Source organism: Musca autumnalis, unplaced genomic scaffold (genome assembly GCF_047663935.1).
Source record: "Musca autumnalis isolate F117 unplaced genomic scaffold, ASM4766393v1 scaffold_2, whole genome shotgun sequence".
Taxonomy (NCBI): domain Eukaryota; kingdom Metazoa; phylum Arthropoda; class Insecta; order Diptera; family Muscidae; genus Musca; species Musca autumnalis.
In genome coordinates, this window is record NW_027411755.1 from 81,648,034 (window position 1) to 81,675,714 (window position 27,681).

The 27,681-nt window shown below is 31.6% G+C and overlaps 1 protein-coding gene across 1 annotated transcript in view; it reads right to left on the reverse strand.

Moving 5' to 3' along the window:
• Positions 1 to 1,496: 1,496 nt before the first annotated feature.
• lmgB (lemming B) overlaps positions 1,497 to 27,681 on the reverse strand; it is a 148,837-nt gene continuing 122,652 nt past the window's right edge. Inside the window, exon 4 of the mRNA XM_073968135.1 lies at positions 1,497 to 1,772. The gene's annotated coding sequence lies outside the window, so the exon portion shown is untranslated. The remainder of the gene's footprint in view (positions 1,773 to 27,681) is intronic.

Below are 27,681 nucleotides of genomic sequence, written 5' to 3' on the forward strand. Positions count from 1 at the left end.
GAATATAAACTTGCACCAAGTCACCATCAAACATTTTTTTTCAAACAATTCAGGGAGTTTAGGTAAAATTTTGTGATTACATGCTGAAATAATAGGCTCGGGGTCTTCCAGATCTGGCTTTGCCCATTCCCCTGACAGCTTAATACATCTGCATGTTACAATAACGCAAGTGCAATATCGTCTTCGCTATCTGAAACAGTGGAACTACAATTTCGAAAAAGCTTAACATCATCCTTTAATAATAGAGGTGGTAAGTTTTTAAAATTAGCTTCATTTTCATGTCCAGAATCTTCATCTGCAATGTAATTATTCATGTATTTTAACGGTTTTGTGGAAATTTAGGGTGAAAATAATTCTGAATTAATATTTTTTGGCGGTAATTATAAATAAAACCAAATATCAATACAAAAAGGGCGTACAAATAGTTTTGGCCACAAAAAGTGGATTTCAGACCAGTGTGCATCTACATTGATGCCACGAAAATTAATTTTAATGGTCGACATTATGGGATCCTTCCTAAAACACTTCATTTTAAAGTTTGCGAATTCTGAATGGATGAAACTTGGATTCATCGATTGTAAAAAAACTTTTGGTTTTCACCATATGTACATATATTGAAATACTTTCCTTTCACATATCGGGGTTGATTTGTAAGACTTGAACAGCTTGAACACAATTGGTTTCTTACCACTTGGAACCCTGTACCACGGTTCTAAAATTTTTATTAAATGTTACAATTTCATTGGAATGTTGTTAAAATAAAAAAAGAAACAAAAAGTGAGTTTGTAATTTGTAGTTTTGTTTTATTTGGATTGTAATATGTTTTCATAAAATAATACATTTTTTTTTATTGATTTGCTAGCAAGGAATATGGGACAGGAATAAACAAAACAAAAAGTCAGTTTAGCACAATTTATATTTGTCAATCGAAAATACTTACTAACCTGAAAACGTGTTACAGTTGACGACAATTAGAATTGTTCACATTTTACTGATTTTGGCATGTTTTCTCATTGACAAATACAACTGGTGTAAGGTGATGACTTTAAGCTATAATAAATATGTATGTATGTGTTTTTGTTTACAATTTATATAGATTATGATAATACTATGCATGTATGTTAACAAACTATTATAATTGCTTTTGTTTTATTTCTCATTAATATATAATAACAACGTATTATTTTATATGATAGGTATGTATTTTTAAAATGTTTTATAATTGATAATTGTTCTTGACTATAAATATAAATACGAACTTTATGAGGATTTTATCCTTATCTTATTTACATGTATAAATATAATTAAGTTTGCAAATAACTATGTTTAGTTAATAATTTATTATGGATATTTTCTGTTGTTAAATACATATAAAGATATTTTGATATTAATTTATATTTTTTTACAATATACACATTAATAGAGAAAATGCATTAAAAAGGCTGGCATTAGAAGTAAAACGATTTTTAGTCTTAAACGAATATACAATTCAATTGTTTCTTATTTTTTTGTTATGTTTATGTTCAGCTAGGTTTATAAATGTTGATAGTATTGTATTAAGTTTTGATGTCTGCAAATTATTACAGATAATAATGGCAAGTTACAGTGATAATTTTATAGTAGAGCATAGTTATAAAGTTTGTTTTGCTTTCAATAATTTGTATGATTGTATGTTTTATTTTTCTAAAAGTTTATATTAACTATTTTCTTAACACATCGAATTATTTGTATTGTTACATTGACGTACATATGCCTTCACTTATTTAATTGACCTGAAAATGACGAATTTTTTGTTATCATTACAAGGGCCATGAAACTTGACTTTACAATTGATTATTTTTATACATATATATTTTTTGGGACAGAATTAATACTATATTATATATTTTTCATTCTGTGGTGGATATTGTTTTAGTTTTATTGTGGATAAATAATAACAAATGTTATTTATATTGATCAGCAGTTTTAAACATGCAACAAAAATTCAATTCCTAGCAAAGCCAAATAAATAAATTAAAAAATTAGATTTAGCCATGTGATGGAAGGAACTACAACGTGAGAAGGACCGTGAATGACAAAATTCAGCACCAAGCGATGGAAAAATCTGTGAGAGCATTGGCAAAATTAAGTGCAATGAATATGAATCTTAGAATTGACATGAAGAAAACTGAAGAGGCTAAAGCAAGATGCTACAGAAAACATGATAGAGCTGTAGAGGGCAAAAAGGAAGTCTGTTGAAGTAACAAGAGGATAAGCTCGCAGCCAAGTTAGACAAAAAGGTATTGAAAACAAAACTGAGAAGGCTCCTATGAAGAAAATGGAAGATCACGGCAAGGGGATATACCAAGAGATCGTAGAGAAAAGGGGAATAAGATGCCTCGCAATTGCCATGAAACTAAAAGAACAGCTCAATAATGCTCTGCATGAAGCTGAAGAAGAAAGGTCAGCCCAGGAAGAGAAAATAAAATCAAATGATTACTATTCTATATATTCCAACAAACACAATTCTTCACCTCGCAACATTAACATTTGGGTATCTGCCATCAACCCTACTTTTTGCACTTCGTCGCAACCCAGCAAAAAAAGTCCTCCCAAAATCATGGGTTTTGTAAGGGATTTTTGGCAGCCGTAACTACTCGCAAACCCCCTTTCTTCCCCATTATTTTTACAAGGGCATGTCGCACTCAGTTTGTAGTTATTTTATGACCACTAGAATAACTAGTTATTCTGTGGCCACTAGAAGTAGAAAAGTAAGTTGAAAAAAATTATATTTTTAGAACAGTTGATGTAGAGATTTTTTTTTAATTTCATCACACTTCTTTACATTTATTTTATTTTATTTCGCTTGCTGTGCGAGTTGAACACACGAACCCTCTGATTTCTAGCCAAAGACACTACCCAGCAAACCAAATGTCTGATGTCCGACACGTCTGAACAATTTCGGAAGCAAAGTCGTTCAGATTTCGTTCCGATTTCTAAACGATTTTTCGGAGAGGAAATAGTTCAGATTTTGTACCGATTTCGTTCCGATTTCGGAACGAATGTCGGAAAGAAATTTCCTTTCCGAATTTCCCAAGGGTTTTCTTCAGATTTCGTTACGAAATCGGACCGAAATCGATCCGATGTCGCTCCGACATTTTGTTCCGAAATTATGTCAACCACTTCATACAACTTTCGTTAAGATATCGTTACGATTTCGGATCAGATATCGGACGTATCGTCCGAATTTTGTTCCGATTTCGTTACGATGTCGGTACGATTGGTTTGCTGGGTACATACTATGCCACGCACACGAACATTAAGGGTTGCTTAAGAACTTAAATGTGCATGTGTGCACATGTGTGCACCATGAACTGTTATTTTTTAATTAAAAAAAAAACTCGCGTGCCGACAGTGAGCGTTGAACACACAACCCTAGGATTTATAGTCAGACACACACTCACTGTGCCACCGTCCTCATTACTTAGTGAGGAGCAAAGTAAGTAGGTTTGCCTTGTAATTTTTTAAGAAGTATCCCATTAATTTTCAGATTACTTGTAATGCGAAAAGAAGCTTGTTTACATTAGTTTGTAATGGGTTACGTAATGACTACTGGATCCGAATTTTTGCTGGGAAGAGGCCACCATCCCTGCCGTTGAACATCATAGAATCTCAACCCACTATTATCATCGTTTTGTAGCACATACCATACTTATGGGATAAATATGGAGATATCCCATTGAAAAGACTAAACACCCATAATGCTACAGAAGCTTTCATTTACCATATTAAACAAATCTTGGGGGTATGACCCATTTTGTTCAATTAATAGCAAATGAATGATTGTAGAAAGTTGTATTTAATTCCTAGGATGTATGACTTATAGGGTGTTGGGTTTTCCCGGTTTTTATCATTCATGGGAAACGGGAATCACAAAATCGCCATTCCAGGGAAACCGAGATTTTCCGGGAATTTTTAAATTACGAGGGTGGATCAATCATTCCTTGATTTTTCCAACTTCCCATAGTTACATATATGAAATACGATACCGGTTTCATTTGTTAGAACACATTTTTCAGAGAGTTCCACCATGTTGTCCGAATTAAACCCACACTGACCATTTCCATTATTCAAAAGATAAGGAAGTCGCTCTATGGAAAGAGAGGAGGGCTTCTTAAATAGATCGCGGTTTTTAAGGTGTTTAGGATTTTTGCTTGGAAACCACAAGTCCTATGGAAATGGGACTAAAGAAAATGTTGTCGCAGTGAAAACTCTCTACAAGATTTACTTTTATGATATTTTCGTATTTATTTTCGATTTAAGCGTTTTTGAGATAGTTAAATTTTGGACGGTAGTTAAATTTTGGACGGTATCGAACAGATAACCCGTTTTTTGTTCTTACATGTTTCCTTTAATAATAAGTGTCAGATAAATTAAAAGGAACTTTGTGTTCCTTTTAAAATTAAAACTGTGCCCGAGAGTATGCAGCACCAAAAGCAAGAAAAAATTGTCAGCCAATTCAAATTAACCGATCAGATTTGAGTAAATTTTATGTATACAGACTTTTTTGCTTGATATTGCCATATTTTTACAAAATTTAACATTTATATTAAATGAAAGATGTAATAACGAATCCCTGGTAATGAGAACTTTATTCTTTAATTTTCTTAAAGTAAGGTATAACAAGATGTAAGAACGGGCCATAGAAGTTCAAATTGGGACAATGTATTTATTTTCAAACCATTTGTCATTTCCAATCGAAATCTCATTCAAAGCTTCTTAACTGGTTAGATAGTTTATTCATTCATTATCGGTTATGTTAAATGTAAATAGATATTTCCCGATTTCCCGGGAAATATGATTTTGTTTCCCGGGAAAATCGTTTAGCCTAAAAAAAAACGAAAATTCCCGGGAATTCCCGATGCGGGATTTCCCTCCGCAAAACCCTGATGACTGATCATCTAAAATTCCGTCCTAAACTATTGAAAACTTTTATTTACTTATGGGATAAACATGGATTTATGCCATTGAAAAGACTAAACACCTTTAATATTACATAAGCTTTTATTTAGCATATTTAAAAAAAATCTTAAGGGTATGACGGATTTTATTCAATTAGTGGCAAATAAACAAAACTGTACCTTTGAGGAGAAAAAAATTATTGTAGAGAGTTGGATACATTTTCCAGGATTTATGATTCATTTCAAAAAGTTTTATTCCTTTCTAAACCATTGAAAACTTTTATTTACTTATGGGATAAAAATGGATATATATCATTAAAAAGACTAAACACCCATAATTGTACAGAAGTTTTCACACATTAAAAATCTTTAACAAAACTATACCTTTGAGTAAAATAATAATAATAAAAATAATTGTAGAGAGGTGTATAGATTTTCTAAGATATATGACATATCATCTAGAATTTGTATTCCTTTCTAAACCATTCAAAACTTTTATTTATTGCATAACCGTGGAGATATCCCATTGAGAAGACAACACATGATAGTACAGAAGTTTTCATTTGCCATATTAAAAACATCTTAATTAATAGCAAATGAACAAAACTATACCTTTGAGGAAAATAATAGTAGAGGGGTGTATAGAATTTCTAGGTCATATGAATCATATGTCCCATTGAAAAGACGTAATACACATAATAGTACAACAGATGATTTACCATTTACCGTATTAAAAAAAAAACACTTAATAGTACATAAACTACACGAAATGATAAAGAATCTCTATATACCAAATAAAGAACATATGCTGAACTAAGAAGCGCATGAAGAGTAGATAGAAACCCAGAAAAATAATCGATTGCAAATATGCAACCAGAAATTTCTATTCAGCTCTCATATTATTCAAAAATCAAAACAGATTTTTGATGATAGATCAATTATTCCCTACCTGTCATTGTTAACAGATTTTTCAGAGCGAACGATAATATTCCCTTTGTGATCAGAGGACAAAGAATAAGCAAAGAAAATAAAACAAATTGAAAGAATAGAATTCATATAGGCATATATTTTAAACCAAGGAGTAATTATTGTATGTTCCAAATAAGAAAAATAAAAGGCATAATTATTGCTGAAAAAGTACTGTTGATCCCAGCAAACAAAGCTTACAAAGAATATTTAGCTGTATAAATAAATCAAACTTAAAAAATAATTATATATAAAATTACCTAGTTAAAACAATGTTAAATGATTGGAATTATTTCAAACCTTAAAAGTGTAAAAATAAATAGCATTACATAAAAAAATACTATCTAGAAATAAAATAACATAGTTGAAATGCATAAAGAATGTTGGTTAATTATCCAACAACTAAAGCTTAACTATAGAATTGTACATAATCTACATTCATCTTGATAAAACTTCAAATATTTAAAACGAATACTTCTTGAATAAAAAATAACACACATATTGTTTATGTGTAAACCATGTATCGCATAAAACTGGATTAGGAAAAACGCATAAATAAAAAAACGCAGAGGTAGCATTCACTTGTATCGACATTACCCATGAGAACAACAACAAAAAGGGCACTCATACATGCCCACCACACATCAATCTGAAATATCCAGTCGACTCAAAACATTGCAGTATCAAAACAGGTTGGATAGTGAGTCCCTAATTGTTATGCGGGTTTTAAGAGCGAACGTTTGGTCTCCCACTTGCGATCGGTGAAATGTTTGAAATGTTTGAATTTATAGAATAAAGAACAACAAGTTGAAATGGTGCAAATAAAAAAGTCTATTTTCTAGAACAAAGAATAAAACCATTGTATGTGCCAAATTTAAACTAAATATGAAATTATTATAGTTAAAATAAAACAAGTACAAGGAATATTGATCTGTGTAAATAAATAAAAACTTAACATAAATTATACATGAAATCACATTGTTATATAAGTTAACATCAAATATATTTCTTCAAACCACTGTCCAAACATCACATCATATCGCAACATGATCTGCTTAGTTTGCATGTGAACGTCTGGACAAACGTATTCGCATAAGTTCATTTAATATGCCAACGAAGAGTATTGGATTCCACTATGGGAAATGCTGAGTAAACTACACGTGTAGAGGGAATACAGCAAAATTAGGTTTGGATTATGATTAAATTAAGTTAAAAGTTTTGTGTCCATTTATTACTCAATAAAGTAAGAAGTGCAGTTCGCACGTCCGGTTTTTTTAAAAACATAAAATAATTTATTTTATTTTATCTGGCGCCCGAGCAGGGACCCCTCCGCGTTTATCCTTACAAAGTCTGCACCGTAGTGGCAGCAAGGACCGGGGTCCAGTCGTAAAAAATAAAAAAAATAAAAACGCGCAAATGTTTGAATTTATAGATCGCGGAAATGGTGCGCCCTAGTACCATTAAATTCGGAAACGGGAGTCTGTAAAAAGACAGCGGCCGCGGTGTAGCTTAAGTAAAAAACATTAGAACATTAAGAGAACAAACAAGAAATTGAACAAATGTGAAAAAACTGCAGTCAAAAGTGAATGTGAAAAATAATTAAAAATTAAGAAAAAGAATGAAAAATAGAAATAGAATTAAGAAATTAAAAATGTGAAAAACTATAAACAATGAAATGAAAAATACATTGAAAAGTAAATAAATAAGAATAACAAATTAAAAAGTAGAAATTAAACAATTAATTAAGAAGAGGAAAATAAAGATAATTTGAAAAAGAATATTGAAAAGCAAATCTTAAAAATATGAACTAAGGAAATAAAATTATATTAAAGTGAATAAGAATACAAAAATTGTTAAAGAAGTAGAAAAAAAGATAAATTTGAAAAGAATATTGAAAGGCAAGTTTAAAAAATATAAATTAACGAAATAAAATTTATATCATAGTGAATAAGAATACAGAAATTGTTAAAAAAGTAGAAAAAAGATAAATTTGAAAAGAATATTGAAAAGCAAGTTTAAAAAATATAAATTAACGAAATAAAATTTATATCATAGTGAATAAGAATACAGAAATTGTTAAAAAAATAGAAAAAAGATAAATTTGAAAAAGAATATTGAAAGGCAAATTTTAAAATATTAACTAACAAAATAAAAATTTATATTATAGTGAATAATAATACAAAAATCATTAAAAAGTAGAAATTAAGAAACCGAAAAAAACTATTTCCAAGCAAAAAATGATTGCAGGCTATTTTTGGTAAGAAATTGTTTAATATCCTTAAAAATCCTTTTCCCTAAAATTCAAAAAAAAAAAAAATAAAATAATGACAGAAACATCAATTGATGAATTAACAAAAAAACTTAGTGCCATGAGTACAACTTCAAAATTTTCTTCCTCTCAGAGGGATGAAATCAAGGCTATAGTTTCAGAATTTTTCAAATTAGACTCAAGTTTAGATGAGGATTGCGATCACCCAATAGGTGTTGTAAAATATGAGGAACTTGAAAAAATCCCTGATATTGTTAAAACTATTAGAGAATTTTCAGGGAAACCTGGTGAGGTTGGGTCTTGGAGAAAATCCGTTGAAAGGGTATTAGACCTTTTCAAAGATTTAAAGGGAACAAGTAAATATTATGCTATTTTGCATACAATTAGAACAAAAATAGTAGGAGAAGCAGATACGGCACTTGATTCCTACAGAACCCCTTTAGATTGGCCTCGAATTAGAAAATGCCTTATGATGCATTATTCTGATAAGAGGGACATAGGAACCCTAGAATACCAACTATCTACAATGACACAGGGTCAAAAGTCCATAACGGAATACTATCAAGCCGTATACCAGCATCTATCATTGATTTTGGACAAGATTGCTTGTCTAGAATTAGACGATAGTAGTATGCTGGCAATGACTAACGCCTATCGAGATAAGGCCCTTGATACATTTATAAGGGGCCTAAGAGGGGATCTTCCAAGACTTCTAAGCGTTAGAGAACCGTCCTCATTGCCTCAAGCGCTACACATATGTCTTAAACTGGATAATATGAACTACCGTATGAATCAGACATATGGACATACTCAGAGAATGGAAAATGTAAGAAAAAATAACGCAGGACCTTTTACAAATTTTTATCCACAGTTAGCTCATATAGGTAGAACTGCAGGACCGCCACTACCACCGCGACTTCCTCCAAGACCAGTACATCAGTCATTTAATGGTCAAATGACATATCAACCACGAAATTATCCTTTGCCAAATCCAGGACTCCAAAACAATTTTTCACCAAATCCAGGATATCAAAATAGTTTTTATACTCAAAACCCATACCAACTTAGAAATTTTTCTGCACCGAATACAGGATATCAAACCAATTTTCCAAAAAGTCAGCAGACTTTTCAACGATCTGAACCTATGGACATAGATCATTCCATGCAAACAAGACAAATAAACTACGCCAATAGGCCTCCTTTCAATATCGCAACATGATCTGCTTAGTTTGCATGTGAACGTCTGGACATTTATTTAATATGCCAACGAGGAGTATTGGATTTCACTATGGGAAATGCTGAGTAAACTACACGTGTAGAGGGAATACAGCAAAATTAGGTTTGGATTATGATTAAATTAAGTTAAAAGTTTTGTGTCCATTTATTACTCAATAAAGTAAGACGTGCAGTTCGCACGTCCGGTTTTTTAAAAACATAAAATAATTTATTTTATTTTATCTTATATACTAAAGAAAGCATTTTTTATTGCTATTTAACGAAAAACCCCTCTTGAATTACAATAATTATACTATGCATGAAGAATTATACAAACTGCATGTTACAATATTTAATTATTATACACAAATTAAGGGACCGATTATGGATGGCAACTCAACTGTAGAGAAAATCATACAATTAAAATAAGAGAAACGAAAAAATGTTTTTGTCAAATTCATTTAATATCCGTGTTTCGAACCTTTAGCTATTAATTTAACTGTAAAAAAGTATGAATTTCATTGCGGAAATGGAAATTTCTCTTTTTAAATTTGTTGTCGGCAACGCAACTGGAGTTGGGTTGCTATTCATAATAATAAATAATTTGAAACCCCAAACAGTGAGCAAAATCATAAACACACACACACACATATATATATATATATATATATATATATTCAATTTGAAAATCCCGGGAAATTAATGGAATTAGAGCATCGAACATATACACCTGGAAAATTCGGACGGTGAATTATCGGCCTTGCTCTTTATTAAGAAAATTCTCATCCGAGTGCTATGCTATGATTTTGGATACTTGGAGAAGCTCAAAGTTAAGGAATCAAAACATATGTGTACATCGTTGTTGAATGTATAAAAAGCAACGGTAGAAAGCTTGGCAAACTTTTTGGGCCACTACAATGATATTCACAAAATTTATACTTTAGTCTAAACCACGACCGTTTCCAAAATTTTGCACAGAGCTGCAGGCATAAATAATAGAATCAACATAGAAAGAAGGTATTCTGTTGATATTACTGTTTGCTATATTGACATAATCATTGTAAGAAATATTTCCGCTGGTAAAATGGATAACGAAGGTGTGAGTGATAGCTCTGAACTATCAGAAGTCAATTGTATGTCAAATTTGGTAAACCAGAGGAAACGTAGTAGTAAGTATTAAATTACAAACTGGTAATAATAATTAGAATAGGTTATTATAGATTATTTGCTATGAAAAAAAAAACATCTGCTTTTGCAAATTCTAGTTTTAACTTCGGAAACACTAAACGTTGCAGATGGACAGACGAAGAATTGGAAACGTTTATATTAGCTTTTGGAGATATAAGCAGCTTAATAAAAATAACGTATTAGTCTGCTAAAAACCATGCATCCGAAATGGTTATGCGGGACTATACCATGGAACGGTCGGAAAATAAGGCAATAGCAATACATAAAATGTTTGCAGATTGGGAAAAGCAGGGCCTTTCCGTACCACAAATTGAAACGAAAGCCAAAGAATTCCTATTTTTCAATGAATTCAATTAATCGAGCTAATGACCAGAGCCCTCATATTTAAGAGGGCTTCTACACTAGACCTGGACATTTTAGGTACAAAAACATCGATAGTTGAGCGGTGGTACCCGAGAAGCCGAATGGACTTCTCGTAATCTACCAGAACGAAGTTGGCGAATTACTTTGCCTCCTTTGCCGATAACAACGAAGACGTTAAAAAGTGCGTTCTTTCCTTTGATACGTCATACGTCACAACGGAGGAAGGAGTGAACAATACGGGTTTATGTTAACGGGGCTAAAATTCCAATGGAAAATCTTCATTGGTACCGAATGGCGTCAACGTTATGAATAAAGCGATGTTGACGAGATGATAGAAGAAATAGATAATGCAGCACAAAATATCGGTGTAGATATTGTAGACGTTAAAAAGTGCGTTCGTTCCTTTGAGGCGATACGCATACGTCATAACGGAGGAAGGAGTGAACAATACGGGTTTATGTTAACGGGGAATGGCGTCAAGGTTATGAATAAAGCGATGTTGACGAGATGATAGAAGAAATATATAATGCAGCACAAAATATCGGTGTAGATGTTGTAGCCTATGTATGCGATGTCGAAGGTAAGCATCGAGCAATGGTGACCGCATATACTTCTGAAAATGTACTTTATCGGCAAAAAGTGTTCCTCCTTGATACATCTAATTTCACTATTCTTTACAAGAGGAATACGGTAGGTGATTCAAAGTCAATATGTGGTGACCTTCACCCACAACGTAGGCTATTTCACCCGAGAATACTTCTATAAGGAATTTGAATTTAACCGTTACAGTGACATTTTTAACCCTGGAATATCTTAGACACAAGTCGCAATCGAACCCAAGTAATATAAATATGGAAAATACATTTAAATTTGTGATCATGACCACAAGATTTGTCATAATGTTACAAGAAGGAGGAAGTCCACAAAATAAGAAGAAATTTTGCAGTGATTTTAAAACATTTTTGGAAAGTGTGACATATACTCATACGGATCATCTGTATTGTACACTCACTGGCTGGGAGCAAAAGTGTTTAAATTTTAATATTTTTAAATAGTTGTTATAAATTACAAATATTTCTTATACAATCCCCTTAGTTTTACAAGGAAGATTTTTCGGAATGAAACAATAGTTTTGTTTTTTTTTGTGCGAAATTTATATTCGTGGTATGAATTACAGTGGGACCTCGATTATCCGTAATGGTCGGTATCGGAGCAGTGTTGCTTGTAAAACGAAAGCAAAATAATATTTTTTTTTTTGACGATTTACGACCAGAAATTGTCGACCACGCTTTACCGGGGATATTACAGATAATCGATTTTCCCGGATAATGGAGAACCATTATGTGGAAATGGTATTATAAGTTTGTTTTATTACAAAGAAATTTTTATTTGTCAGTATTTAGCATAACGTTATAACCATGAATTGGGAAAAAACCAATATTATTATTGTGAAGTCGCAAAGGGCATTTGCATTGAACCATACCTTCCGCCCGTAAAAAAAGTACTAATGACCAAAGGCCTCCTATCTAAGAGGGCTTATAAGTTACAGTACCCACAGCTACCATGTTATAACCCAAACCAAAATGCCTTTTCAATGACTAGGCAACATATTCATATTACAATAATCGTACGATCTGCCATTTTACATTCAAATAAAGCCACAGCCTTTTGCAAATCATACGATCGATCGTATTTTAAATCATATGATCGAATCATGTTTTACGAATAATCATATTACAATAATCATACGATAATATCCAATTTGTTTAAAATTTAAGAAAACAAAAATGTATGTTGCATTTATATCCATCAATGAAGTTTAGTTCTATTCTAGCAGCAAACTATTATGGGCGTTTTTATTGTTACGCGAGTTTCGCTAAACGGATTTAAACTCACTTAAGTTTTTTAAAAAAACATATTCCCATTAAAAAGGAATAAAATTGGCGCAGTCGGTAGGATTACCAATCCGTCTGGTAATCTGCGAAACGTTTCTACGGAAAAGGAAATGTCCTCTGGAAAAGGACAAAAATGAATAAAGTGAAGGTCCTAATGAAAAGGAAAAAAATCCTCCGCAAAAGGACGAAATAATTACAAAACTTAAAATATAATTACAATATAAGAAGTAATTGCAAAACTTAAAATATAATTACAATATAAAAAATAGCGATAGTGTAGAGTATAATTACAAAAAGTGAAAGTGATCAAACGTAAGAGGAAAAACTAAACTTATAAGACATCAAAAGACTAACAGCAAAAATTCCAGAAGTAGTTCAAGATGTGTTCTTCTAGGTAAAAAAATATCTACCTAAAAATATTGGTAGTTTATTTGAAAAATTCATCAAAAAATAGTTGTTTTTGTCCTGCACAACTAGGGGTAACCCCTTAACGTTATCACCATGAATTGGGAACAAAACCAACATTATTATTGTGAAGTCGCAAAGGGAGTCTACATTGAACCATACCTTACGCCCGTAAAAATAGTACAATTGACCAAAGCCCTCCTATCAAAGAGGGCTTATATCGTCACCATAAATGCCGGAAGACGTAACCCACAAAAATAAAATTTTACAGGAGAAGCAAAAAACGTTATAAAATGAAAACGGTGTTATAAAATATCGAAAATTTTTAGTATCGTGTTTTAAGACAGAGAAGAAATATATTTTTGGAAAAAAATTTAATTTTTTTCCAGAATGTCAGAAGTTGTGTGGGTTACGTCTTTTGGTATTGTATTTTTCTGAAATGCCAAACGACGTAACCCACAGTTTATTGAGTATACATTTGAAAAAAGTAGTATAAATGAACAATTATAATTAAATTAGAACTAGTTTATTGGCCTACGCGGCTAAGCGAACTTTAAACTAGCAATCTGACGGTGTTGGGTTCAATTCCCAATCTTAACGGTGATATTTCAGTGGATCACAATTAGATGAACCGTCTATTCCAACCAGCACTGCAATTACTTATAATATCAAGTGTATTAGACGATATTTTAAACATCAGATCCAGAATATTATATATATTGTGGCATTTAAGTCAATTTATCGACAAAATATAGGTAATATAAATTAAGTGATGTGTAACAATTTAAATGTAACTTTTAATTATCATAAGGAATGTTGCCATAAATGTAATGACAATCACTTGGAATTAAGTGTTTTAAATCTAGCAGGTGTTGAAGTTTCTTTTTTGAAACTTTTAGCCTCTGTGCGTATATCTAAGGAGGACCCATTGCCCCAAAATCTCCGGATCAAACGCTAATGTTTGCAGTTTATTGGATCTCCTGTCTATTTGCATAAGTAAACAATACAGAAAAGTTGCGTTTTTCTCTGGGCCTGTTTGAATATCATTAAAATCTGTTGAGTTTATCCAATCTCAAGCCATTATATATGTTATACCACGGGTAGATAAGAACATTTTTCGGCAAACTTACACTATAATCGTAGTTGTCTTTAAAAAAACATCTTTGTTTTAGACCGACGAAAAATTTGAGCATATACACGTTTTCGGGTCAACGTCTCATACGACTTGTCACGTGCATCAGTTTTTGTCATTTGTCTTCAAAATAACCACTTACTTTTTTGTTGTTCTTGGCAGGTTTATCTAAATCATGGCATAGGTCGGTCTTCAGACATCATCTTCAATTAGACACTTCAATCACTTTTTTATTAAAACTTTCGACATTTTACCAAACCTGGGTTTTGCCTATGACCTGCGTATAAGGGGAAATATCCAAAATTCCCACAAATCTGATTTTTGGTGCAAAAAGTTATTCGAGTTACAAAAACCGCCTAAAGTAAAAGTTGTAGATGTAAAAATTAGCAACAAGAATGGTCTTTATAATTTTTAAAACGGAATCACCAGTCAGGTGGTATCGTCATCTTAGAGTCAAACTAAACATATAGGGAAATAAGCCGCATAACAGTCGAACCGGTTAAAATAAACACGCCATGTGATAGGCATTTCTATAAGCTTCCAAACGACACCCACTTTGTAGTAATAGGTTCAGTAGAACCGGGTCTAACCCGGTTTTTTAATTCGGACTTTCGGATCAAATAACCGGATAACCGGATCCGCTCCAAAGGAAATTATACATTTCCGTAATCAGCTCAATATACCTTCTCTCTGGCATTATAATTGCTGCAAAAATCAAAGACTAAATTTTTTTTACTGCTGTTTAATTTTCAAATAATGTGGATTACGCCTTTTGTGTTTTATGAAAATTACAGTATGCTGTTACGTCTTTTGGCATTTCGTGAATCGGGCCGCTATTTTTAAACGCAGAACTTTGAAATTTTTCCAGAGCATGTATTTTAGCTTAATGTATCAGATTCCACCAAAAAACGAATTTAAATTTTCATGTCGGTTACGTCTTCCGGCATTTATGGTGACGATATGTAAGTTACAGTACCCACAGCTACAATACCCACTGTGACAAGTATTCGTTAAGAAACCCAAATCTGAAACAGTGTTGCAGATTCAAAATAAAGAAATCCAAATCCGCAAAAATGTTGCAGAACAAAGAATTAAGAAACAGCAAAGCCACCCAAGTGGCAATACATTCATAAAGTTTATTACAATGAGACATACATATGTACACAAAACCAACGACCAATCCAGAATGGTCAAAATGCAAGCTAAGCATTTTGACCATTGATATGAAATAAGTGTCTAGCGATAAGTTAGTTTTAAGTGATCATTTAAAGAATAAAGTTCAAAAATCTACACCAAACGGAATTACGTTGTATTTCATTACTGGCGCAATCGGACAAAGGATATCGGATCCCTTTAAAGAAAATAAGTGAACGCGGAGCTTAAGTTTATTTCAAAAAGGATCTCGGGCACCAAAACAAAAATAAACTTGAAATAAACTTGAAATTTATTTAACAAAGAATCACTTGAAACTCAAAAAATCTTAGTTCCATTTGTGAAAAAAAAACACAAAAAAACATTAAAAGTACCAGAACAGAAGATGAACTGAATCAGCATCAGTATCAACAGCAAAACAAGGAAAGGAGTGAGTTATATAAGTTAACAACACCGCTGGCAATGCCAGCCAAATTAATTTGTCATAATCAGCAATTAATAATTTACCAACAATTTAATAATTTCTACACGCGTATCCGGTCTAATTTCAATTTGCCTGCTTGCACTTAATTCATGGGAAAACGATTTTGCTGGATCAGCGTCTGCATATTGACGCATGTTGTTGCAACTCGATTGGACAAGCAATAAGCCAACAAGAATGATTAGAAACAGTCTTGGTTGCGAGCTGAATCGATCCGGTTTATTAATTAATTAAAAGTTATATTTTAAATTGTCAAAGTGAAAAGTAAATAAAAAGTTATTGTCTAATTAAATATTTGAATATATAAAAAAGTGTGTTTAATTTCTACCAGGCGCTGTTGTATCAACTATTCAAATGTATCAACTATAACTATGCCAAGAAAAATTCAAGATTTACCATAGTTTAGTGGTAATCCGGAAGACTGGCAATTATTTTATGCGGCCTTTATTGCAGCATATTGAAAATGTTTATATAAATGCGTCAAAGGTAAAGCCAGAGAAGTAATCAAGTCATTATTGATTCATTCTGACAACTTCGATTACGTAACTAAGCAACTCCGTTTTATATTTCGTAGACCGGATTAGCTTATGTACAGATAATTAAGCCAGAGATTTACCAAAGACTTCGGAGAACAATTTAACAAAATTAGTGTCATTTTCAACTAAAGTGAAAAATTCAGTGGTTATACTGAAATCAGTCAACGGACAATAAAATATTGCACTCCCTACATTATTGGTTAGTGTGGAAGTTCCCCCATGAGCAAGAAATTGGAGAGGGCCAGAGTTGCCACTACTATTCAACCATATCCGACCATAATAAATTTCAGCGATTGGCTTTCTGGAATGGCCAATTTGATTTGCATAAATCAAGATGTTGAAATTACCCATAAATAACAATATTCAAATTCATTCTCTTATAATCGTTTTGTAAATTAAAATTCTCTAAGGATAATTTTATTATTGTTTGTTTTTTGAAACGATTCTATCGATTATTCGCGAAAAGAGCGGATCAATTATGTTCAATATATTACATTATATTAATTTATATTATTTTCAATATACACAGAGTCTAAAAGCAGATAACCCAAATGCCAAAGTATTAAACGACATTGTGTTGAAGGTAAAACACCATTCAACATTATTATTATTGTTAGCAGCTTTATTTTAGTAACGCTTTAAAAGTTACTCAAAAGAGCTATAAATGACTATACCACAACTTTTGCCTTAAAATAATTCCAATCCAAAAAAAAAAAAAACAAACGGATTGGATTGACATTATCAGTAAGCCAAGAGCAATCAAATAATCCAATTTTATAAATCATATAAATCTTTAACAGTTGATAAACTGATAAAAGTCGAAACTGTAACAAAACATTTTGAATCTTTCTTGGATATAATACGAAAGTTTTTAAAAAGGGTGTTACGGCCTCCTACCACACGGTATTAGAAGCAGAAAAAACAAACTTGGTAGACTTTTGGAAAAATGGTATTAGAAAATAAATTGAATACAAATATGTACACAGTCTTACATAAGTATACGTACGCCCCATAAATCTCGGGTTTTAGAAAAAGTAATGATATTTATGAAATTCCAAGTACACAGGTTTATTTCGTCTCACTAATAAACGATATTTAGTACAACAAAAGTATATTCCATAATATAAATAACGGTAAATTTTACAAAAACCAAAAAATGATACTTACAAAAGTATACATACGCCCCAAGGAAATATGAGTATTATCGTACAATTTATGGAATTAGCAGCAAAATTTATACATTTTGTTGTTTTGGGGAATGTCTGGGTGTCCGAGATATATTTTAGAGAAAAAAAATAATTTTTGCGTGCTAAATGCCTTTTTAGTTGACCTTGTGCATAACCTTGTGCACACCTTCCTGGGTGTCGATAAATTCACATTTTTCCTGGGATATCTCAGGAAGTTAATAGATTCCTCGGAATTCTTGGCTCAAATTACATACAGAAGAACTTGAATTGTCTTTTAATATGGTGTTATATAATCCTTGGACACCAATTGAATCAGAAATGTGACATATTCTGTTAAAAACCTGGTCCCAGAGCATCAAAATATAATCACTACCAAAAAGCATGAAATTTACACTGTGAACAGCGTAGTTTTCGTATTATGACCATTACCGTCAATATAAGGTCGGAAAGTATCGGATAATTGTACATTTCTGATTCAATTGGTGTCCAAGGATGATATAACACCATATTTAAACACAATTCAAGGTCTTCTGTATGGAATTTGCGCCAAGAATTCCAAGGAATCTATTAACTTCCTGAGATATCCCAGGAAAAATGTGAATTTATAGGCACCCAGGAAGGTGTGTTATGCACAAGGTCATTTAAAAAGCTTTCTAGGATATCAAAATCTATAATCTGACACTAATATTGTGGCTTTTGTATACTCAAATGCCTAAAACGGAAAGAAATCGGCAAGGGTCCGCTTTAACGAGCTATACAAGAAGTTTGGCATTAAATAACGGCATTTAACACCCAAAAATTATTTTTTTTTTCTCTAAAATATATCTCGGACACCCAGACATTCCCCAAAACAATAAAATGTATAAATTTTGCTGCTAATTCCATAAATTTTACGAAAATACTCATATTTCCTTGGGGCGTATGTATACTTTTGTAAGTGCCATTTTTTGGTTTTTGTAAAATTTACCGTTATTTATATTATGGAATATACTTTTGTTGTACTAAATATCGTTTATTAGTGAGACGAAATAAACCTGTGTACTTGGAATTTCATAAATATCATTACTTTTTCTAAAACCCGAGATTTATGGGGCGTACGTATACTTATGTAAGACTGTGTATGCTAAAGATGCTAAAAACACATGGTACCCCTATTTGGAGAGTAAACAAGGCACCCTGTTTATCGGGGAGTTAACCAGGATACCAAACGTAAATTTTGGCAGCTCAACAAGACATAGACCAAGCCCGATTGTGACCATTTCTCACTAATGAGAATCGATAAAAGAACCTGAATGGGATATAGGTGAAATGGCAAGTAAAGAAGCAAAGGCACAGGTAAACGAAATAATATAAAGTATAAACCAGAGAAATGTATGTCCATAAATATTGAAATGAATATTGCATTGGTTGATGACAAAGAACAGTGTTTGGTGTGTTTGGTGAATGATCAAGTAGACCAATGGCTGAAAATAGAAGTATTGATAAATCCAAATCAGAGTATAGTAGCGCAGTAGTAGTACGAGATGAAACTCCAAGACTAGGTGTTTACTATCGACGTCTAAAGTTATGATTAAAGATAAATTCCCTCCTCAGCGGATAGAAGGCTTATAAGGCCGTGTACAAAATGCCGATAGATTTCAAAATTTAGACGAGTATCTTTAGGATAGTGTTTTCTCGATATATTATTGAAGATGGAAAAATTTATCCGAATTTTGTAAAATAAAAAATAGAAATTAAGAAAATTAATGTTAAAAAGTGACAAATAATGTTATAAATGAAAAGATGGAAATTAAGAAAATGTAATGTTAAAAATTGACAAGGAATGTTAAAAATTAAATAATAAACAAAATTGAAAAATAGAAATTTATAAAAATGATGTGGAAAAGGGACAAAGAATATTGAATATGATATGTTAAACAAAACTAAACTTATTTGTGTTGTATAAGACATATAATGTATTATTACAAGGATTTTGCACTTTTTTCTTAATAAAAACATATATTTTCTGTAGAATAATATAGTTTTATGAGAGCTTTAATAAAACTCGATCATTTTTGGCAATTCTGCCATGTTGTAATTGTAAAACAACATTTGGTTCAAAGTTATGTTACACTTATATGAGCAACCGTACTTAACATTTGTAAAATTTACTAGTTGTTGCGATATGATATAAGTTAACACAAAATGCATTTACTTTGAATACTGTCGAGACATCACCTCATATTGTAATATGATACGCTTTGTCGGCATATGAACATTTGTACGAATTCATTCTCATAAATGCATTTAATATTCTAACAACGCGTATTGGATTTCACTGCGGAAGACAGCGAATTTAAGATAGGTTATGACTAAAATAACTATAATACTTTGTGTCCATTTTTAAACTTCAATAAAGAATGACGTGCAGTCGCACGTCCGGTGTATTTTAAAAATTAAAAATAATTAATATTATTTTAATTTATATTATAACCCAATGTGGAATTTTCAATTTATGTTAATTTAAAATAAACAATATCCATATTCGAAATGTAGATAAAATGGGAGTTTTAGGCACTGCAAATTAAATCATAGTGCACACATATAAGTAGGATCCCCATTTGGATCCAATTGTGGCAATGTTTTAATTGTAAAACAACAGTGGGTTCAAAAGTATGCTCCTAAGAGAAATACACTTATATGAGCAATTTAATTCTGCAAAGTAAACCGTACTTAACATTTGTCTAATTTACTAGTTTTGGTGATATGATATGTTATAACCCAATGTGGAATAATCAATTTTATGTTAATTACAAATTGACAATATCCATATTCGAAATGTAGATCAGATGGGAGTTTTAGGTAATGCAAATAAAATCATAGATCACCATTATAAATGGGATCCAAATTCGGATCCATTTGTGGCAATTCTGCCATGTTTTTTTGTTTTTATTTTTGTTCTATAATGTTTACATACAAAAAGAGTTTCTTGCAGTGCTCCATTTTTTGCATGCGTGGTTTAATTGCGTTGCTAGCGTTGCCCACAACACAAAAATAACAATAATAAAAAAATATCCACAATGAGTGTTACAACAAAAATTAATGTAACTGATTGTATTGGTAATCAAGACGAAGAGTGTCAAGACGTGTCAACCAAGTGAAAAATACCTGAGTCCCCTCCTACATGTAATTCTCCAAAAAGGAAGCAAACGTTTAATAGAAATGAACCGTCCACGTCAAACCGATTTAGTGTATTGTCATCTGTAGAAAATGAGAAAAACATCGATGTAGCAGATCCAGAACCGCCACCAATTTGTATTTCTTATGTCAAAAACGTTGCTAAAATGTATGTGTGTGAAGATAAATTGGATTTCAAATTGGAAAATTTAATTTCAGCAAAGATAAGAACCAATATCAGCGTACTGTACAGAACACTTCTAGGGCTAAATTTAAATTTGAATTTAATTCTCATAAATGCATTTAATATTCTAACAACGCGTATTGGATTTCACTGCGGAAGGCAGCGAATTTAAGATAGGTTATGATTAAAATAACTATAATACTTTGTGTCCATTTTTAAACTTCAATAAAGAATGACGTGCAGTCGCACGTCCGGTGTATTTTAAAAATTAAAAATAATTAATATTATTTTAATTTATATTATAATCCAATGTTGAATTATCAATATAATTTTAATTTAAAATAATATCCATATTCGAAATGTAGATCAGATGGGAGTTTTAGGCACTGCAAATTAAATCATAGTGCACACATATAAGTAGGATCCCCATTTGGATCCAATTGTGGCAATGTTTTAATTGTAAAACAACAGTGGGTTCAAAAGTATGCTTCTAAGAGAAATACACTTATATGAGCAATTTAATTCTGCAAAGTAAACCGTACTTAACATTTGTCTAATTTACTAGTTTTGGTGATATGATATGTTATAACCCAATGTGGAATAATCAATTTTATGTTAATTACAAACTGACAATATCCATATTCGAAATGTAGATCAGATGGGAGTTTTAGGTAATGCAAATAAAATCATAGATCACCATTATAAATGGGATCCAAATTCGGATCCATTTGTGGCAATTCTGCCATGTTTTTTGTTTTTATTTTTGTTCTATAATTTTTACATACAAAACGAGTTTCTTGCAGTGCTCCATTTTTTGCATGCGTGGATTAATTGCGTTGCCCACAACACAAAAATAACAATAATAAAAAAATATCCTCAATGAGTGTTACAACAAAAATTAATGTAACTGATTGTATTGGTAATCAAGACGAAGCGTGTCAAGAAGTGTCAACCAAGTGAAATTAGTCTCGTGATTGAATCGCACAGGAAAGTAGTTAAGTACTTCGATATTAACAATATATGTTATCATACCTATCAACTAAAAAAAGATAGGGCAGATAGTCATTACAAATTTAAAAAAACACATGGTACCCCTATTTGGAGAGTAAACAAGGCACCCTGTTTATCGGTTAGTTAACCAGGATACCAAACGTAAATTTTGGCAGCTCAACCAGACATAGACCAAGCCCGATTGTGACCATTTCTCACTAATGAGAAACGATAAAAGAACCTGAATGGGATATATGTGAAATGGCAAGTAAAGAAGCAAAGGCACAGGTAAACGAAATAATATAAAGTATAAACCAGAGAAATGTATGTCCATAAATATTGAAATGAATATTGCATTGGTTGATGACAAAGAACAGTGTTTGGTGAATGATCAAGTAGACCAATGGCTGAAAATAGAAGTATTGATAAATCCAAATCAGAGTATAGTAGCGCAGTAGTACTTGTCAAGCAACGAGATGAAACTCCAAGACTAGGAGTTTACTATCGACGTCTAAAGTTATGAGTAAAGATAAATTCCCTCCTCAGCGGATAGAAGGCTTATAAGGCCATGTACAAAATGCCGATAGATTTCAAAATAGAGTTTTCCATGTTCCAGTAGCTGAAGTCAAGTCAAAAATTTATAACATTCGTAACTCACATTTGTCAGTATCAATTTAGACGAGTATCTTTAGGATAGTGTTTTCTCGATATATTATTGAAGATGGAAAAATTTATCCGAATTTTGTAAAATAAAAAATAGAAATTAAGAAAATTAATGTTAAAAAGTGACAAATAATGTTATAAATGAAAAGATGGAAATTAAGAAAAGTAATGTTAAAAATTGACAAGGAATGTTAAAAATTAAATGATAAACAAAATTGAAAAATAGAAATTTATAAAAATGATGTGGAAACGGGACAAAGAATATTAAATACGATATGTTAAACAAAACTAAACTTATTTGTGTTGTATAAGACATATAATGTATTATTACAAGGATTTTGCACTTTTTTCTTAATAAAAACATATATTTTCTGTAGAATAATATAGTTTTATGAGGGCTTTAATAAAACTCGATCGTTTTTGGCAATTCTGCCATGTTGTAATTTTAAAACAACATTTGGTTCAAAGTTATGTTACACTTATATGAGCAACCGTACTTAACATTTGTAAAATTTACTAGTTTTTGCGATATGATATAAGTTAACACAAAATGCATTTACTTTGAATACTGTCCAGACATCACCTCATATTGTAATATGATACGCTTTGTTGGCATATGAACATTTGTACGAATTCATTCTCATAAATGCATTTAATATTCTAACAACGCGTATTGGATTTCACTGCGGAAGACAGCGAATTTAAGATAGGTTATGACTAAAATAACTATAATACTTTGTGTCCATTTTTAAACTTCAATAAAGAATGACGTGCAGTCGCACGTCCGGTGTATTTTAAAAATTAAAAATAATTAATATTATTTTAATTTATATTATAACCCAATGTGGAATTTTCAATTTATGTTAATTTAAAATAAACAATATCCATATTCGAAATGTAGATCAGATGGGAGTTTTAGGCACTGCAAATTAAATCATAGTGCACACATATAAGTAGGATCCCCATTTGGACCCAATTGTGGCAATTCTGCCATGTTTTAACTGTAAAACAACATTGGGTTCAAAAGTATGCTCCTAAGAGAAATACACTTATATGAGCAATTTAATTCTGCAAAGTAAACCGTACTTAACATTTGTCTAATTTACTAGTTTTGTTGATATGATATGTTATAACCCAATGTGGAATAATCAATTTTATGTTAATTACAAATTGACAATATCCATATTCGAAATGTAGATCAGATGGGAGTTTTAGGTAATGCAAATAAAATCATAGATCACCATTATAAAAGGCATCCAAATTCGGATCCATTTGTGGCAATTCTGCCATGTTTTTTGTTTTTATTTTTGTTCTATAATTTTTACATACAAAAAAAAAATTCTTGCAGTGCTCCATTTTTTGCATGCGTGGATTAATTGCGTTGCTAGCAAAACCTGAATTGCCCACAACACAAAAATAACAATAATAAAAAAATATCCACAATGAGTGTTACAACAAAAATTAATGTAACTGATTGTATTGGTAATCAAGGCGAAGAGTGTCAAGAAGTGTCAACCAAGTGAAAAATACCTGAGTCTCCTCCTACATGTAATTCTCCAAAAAGGAAGCAAACGTTTAATAGAAATCAACCGTCCACGTCAAACCGATTTAGTGTATTGTCATCTGTGGAAAATGAGAAAAACATCGATGTAGCAGATCCAGAACCGCTACCAATTTGTATTTCTTATGTCAAAAACGTTGCTAAAATGTATGTGTGTGAAGATAAATTGGATTTCAAATTGGAAAATTTAATTTCAGCAAAGATAAGAACCAATATCAGCGTACTGTACAGAACACTTCTAGGGCTAAATTTAAATTTGAATTTAATGACAATTTAATTTAAGAATGAAACTATTAATATATTTATAACATTTAATTTAAGAATGAAACTATTAATATATTTATAATATTTAAACAATATTTAACTGAATTAAAGGAAACTGTAAATATTTATTTGGATATAAATAAAAATAGTCCAGTTAAAGATTTTAGTTTTAAATCTCTTTTAAAGGTGAAATTAGTCTCGTGATTGAATCGCACAGGAAAGTAGTTAAGTACTTCAATATTAACAAAATATGTTATCATACCTATCAACTAAAAGAAGATAGGACAGATAGTCATTACAAATTTACACTTCCCTACCGATGTATCAGATACAATAGCCTATTTAAGGGTCACGACGTAAGGAGCGTCGGTAATATTATCAGCAGACAAATCAAGAAGTCTTTACCCATGTTTTTTGTTGACTTTGATCCCAAAAGTAATAATAAAGAAATTTATAATATTACTAGAATATTTAACAACATTACAATTGAATCCCCAAGAAAGTTTGACGACTTAGTACAATGTCTTAGATGTCAAGAATTTGGACAACCAAAGTCATACTGCCGTAAACCTTTTAGGTGTGTTAAATGTGATTTGGTCATTCCACATTAGAATGTAATAAACCAGAAAATACGCATACAGGTAGTTAAAAAGGATGTCCGATTTACCGAAAACTAGTTCAGGGAAAGTCTACTCCCGTGTATTCAAGACGAAACGAAACTGTATATGATGATAACAACGCCATGCCCAACCAAGTTTCAGATAACTTTGGGTCATATGCCCAAGTCTTAAAAGGGCAAAACACAAATTTGTTTGTTAAGTAAGATAGAATCATTGCTAACAAAGCAAATAGAAATGAATTTGATGTCATTGCTGATGTCCATACTAATCAAGTAGATTTCTTCAATAAATAATGACGTGCAGTTGCACGTCCGGTGTATTTTAAAAATTAAAAATAATAAATATTATTTTAATTTATATTATAATCCAATGTGGAATTATCAATATAATTTTAATTTAAAATAATATCCATATTCGAAATGTAGATCAGATGGGAGTTTTAGGCACTGCAAATTAAATCATAGTGCACACATATAAAGGGGATCCCCATTTGGATCCAATTGTGGCAATTCTGCCATGTTTTAATTGTAAAACAACATTGGGTTCAAAAGTATGCTACTAAGAGAAATACACTTATATGAGCAATTTAATTCTGCAAAGTAAACCGTACTTAACATTTGTCTAATTTACTAGTTTTGGTGAGATGATATATTATAACCCAATGTGGAATAATCAATTTTATGTTAATTACAAATTGACATTATCCATATTCGAAATGTAGATCAGATGGGAGTTTTAGGCAATGTAAATAAAATCATAGATCGCCGTTATAAAAGGGATCTAAATTCGGATCCATTTGTGGCAATTCTGCCATGTTTTTTGTTTTTATTTTTGTTCTATAATTTTTACAAACAAAAAGACTGCCTTGCAGGGCTCCATTTTTTGCATGCGTGCATTAATTGCGTTGCTAGCAAAACCTGAATTGACTACAACACAAAAATAACAATAATAAAAAAATATCCACAATGGGTGTTACAACAAAAATTAATGTAACTGATTGCATTGGTTGTCAAGACGAAGAGTGGCAAGAAGTGTCAACCGAGAGAAAAATACAAGAGTCTCCCCCTACATGTAATTCTCCAAAAAGGAAGCAAACGTTTAACAGAAATCAACCGTCCACGTCAAACCGATTTGGTGTATTGTCATCTGTGGAAAATGAGAACAACATCGATGCAGCAGATCCAGAACCGCCACCAATTTTTATTCCTGATGTCAAAAATTTTGCTAAAATGTTGGATATAAATAAAATTAATCCAGTTGAAGATTTTAGTTTTAAATCTCCTTTTAAAAGTGAAATTAGTCTCGTGATTGAATCGCACAGAAAGTAGTTAAGTACTTCGATATAAACAAAATATGTTATCATACCTATCAACTAAAAGAAGATAGGAGATATAGTCATTAAAAATGTACACTTCCCTACCGATGTATCAGATACAATAGCCTATTTAAGGGTCACGACGTAAGGAGCGTCGGTAATATTATCAGCAGATAAATCAAGAAGTCTTTACCCATGTTTTTTTGTTGACTTTGATCCCAAAAGTAAAAATAAAGAAATTTATAATATTACTACAATATTTAACAACATTACAATTGAATCTCCAAGAAAGTTTGACGACTTAGTACAATGTTTTAGATGTCAAGAATTTGGACAACCAAAGTCATACTACCTTTTAGGTGTGTTAAACGTGGTTTGGTCATTCCACATTAGAATGTAATAAACCAGAAAATACGCATACAGGTAGTTAAAAAGGATGTCCGATTTACCGAAAACTGGTTCAAGGAAAATCTATTCCCGTGTATTCAAGACGAAACGAAACTGTATGTGATGATAACAACCCCATGCCCAACCAAATTTCAGATAACTTTGGGTCATATGCCCAAGTCTTAAAAGGGCAAAACACAAAGTTATTTGTCAAGTAAGATAGAATCATTGCTAACAAATCAAATAGAAATGACAAATTCTTTAATGAATATGATGTCATTGCTGATGTCCATAATAATCAAGTAGATTTCTTCAATGGCTGAGTGGAATGCTAATGGCATTTCAAACCATAGAAAGGAAATAGAATTATTTCTTCATAAAATTTTTATAGATATTCTACTGATTTCTGATACTCATTTTACAAGCAAGTCATATTTCAGAATACAAGATTATATCATTATAACAGCGAATCATACAGATGACCGAGCCCTATAATTATTAGATCTAAAATTATATAGGGAGAAGCGGAGCAAATCTTAGAAACATATATGCAGGCAGCTGGTGCTAATATAGTATGCGACGAGGTGATTTGTCCAGCCACACCAACCGTGACGGTCAGGTGACAATATGAGAAACAACATAAAAGCTGATGCTGCAGCTCGTGGCAATGGTGATGCAGTTGGGGTAGGTTAACAATATACGAAATAGTTGTAGAAGTTACAGCTAGTTAAAAAGGATGTCCGATCAAAAACTAGTTCAGAAGAAGTCTACTCCCGTGTATTCAAGACAAAACGAGACTGTTTATGACGATA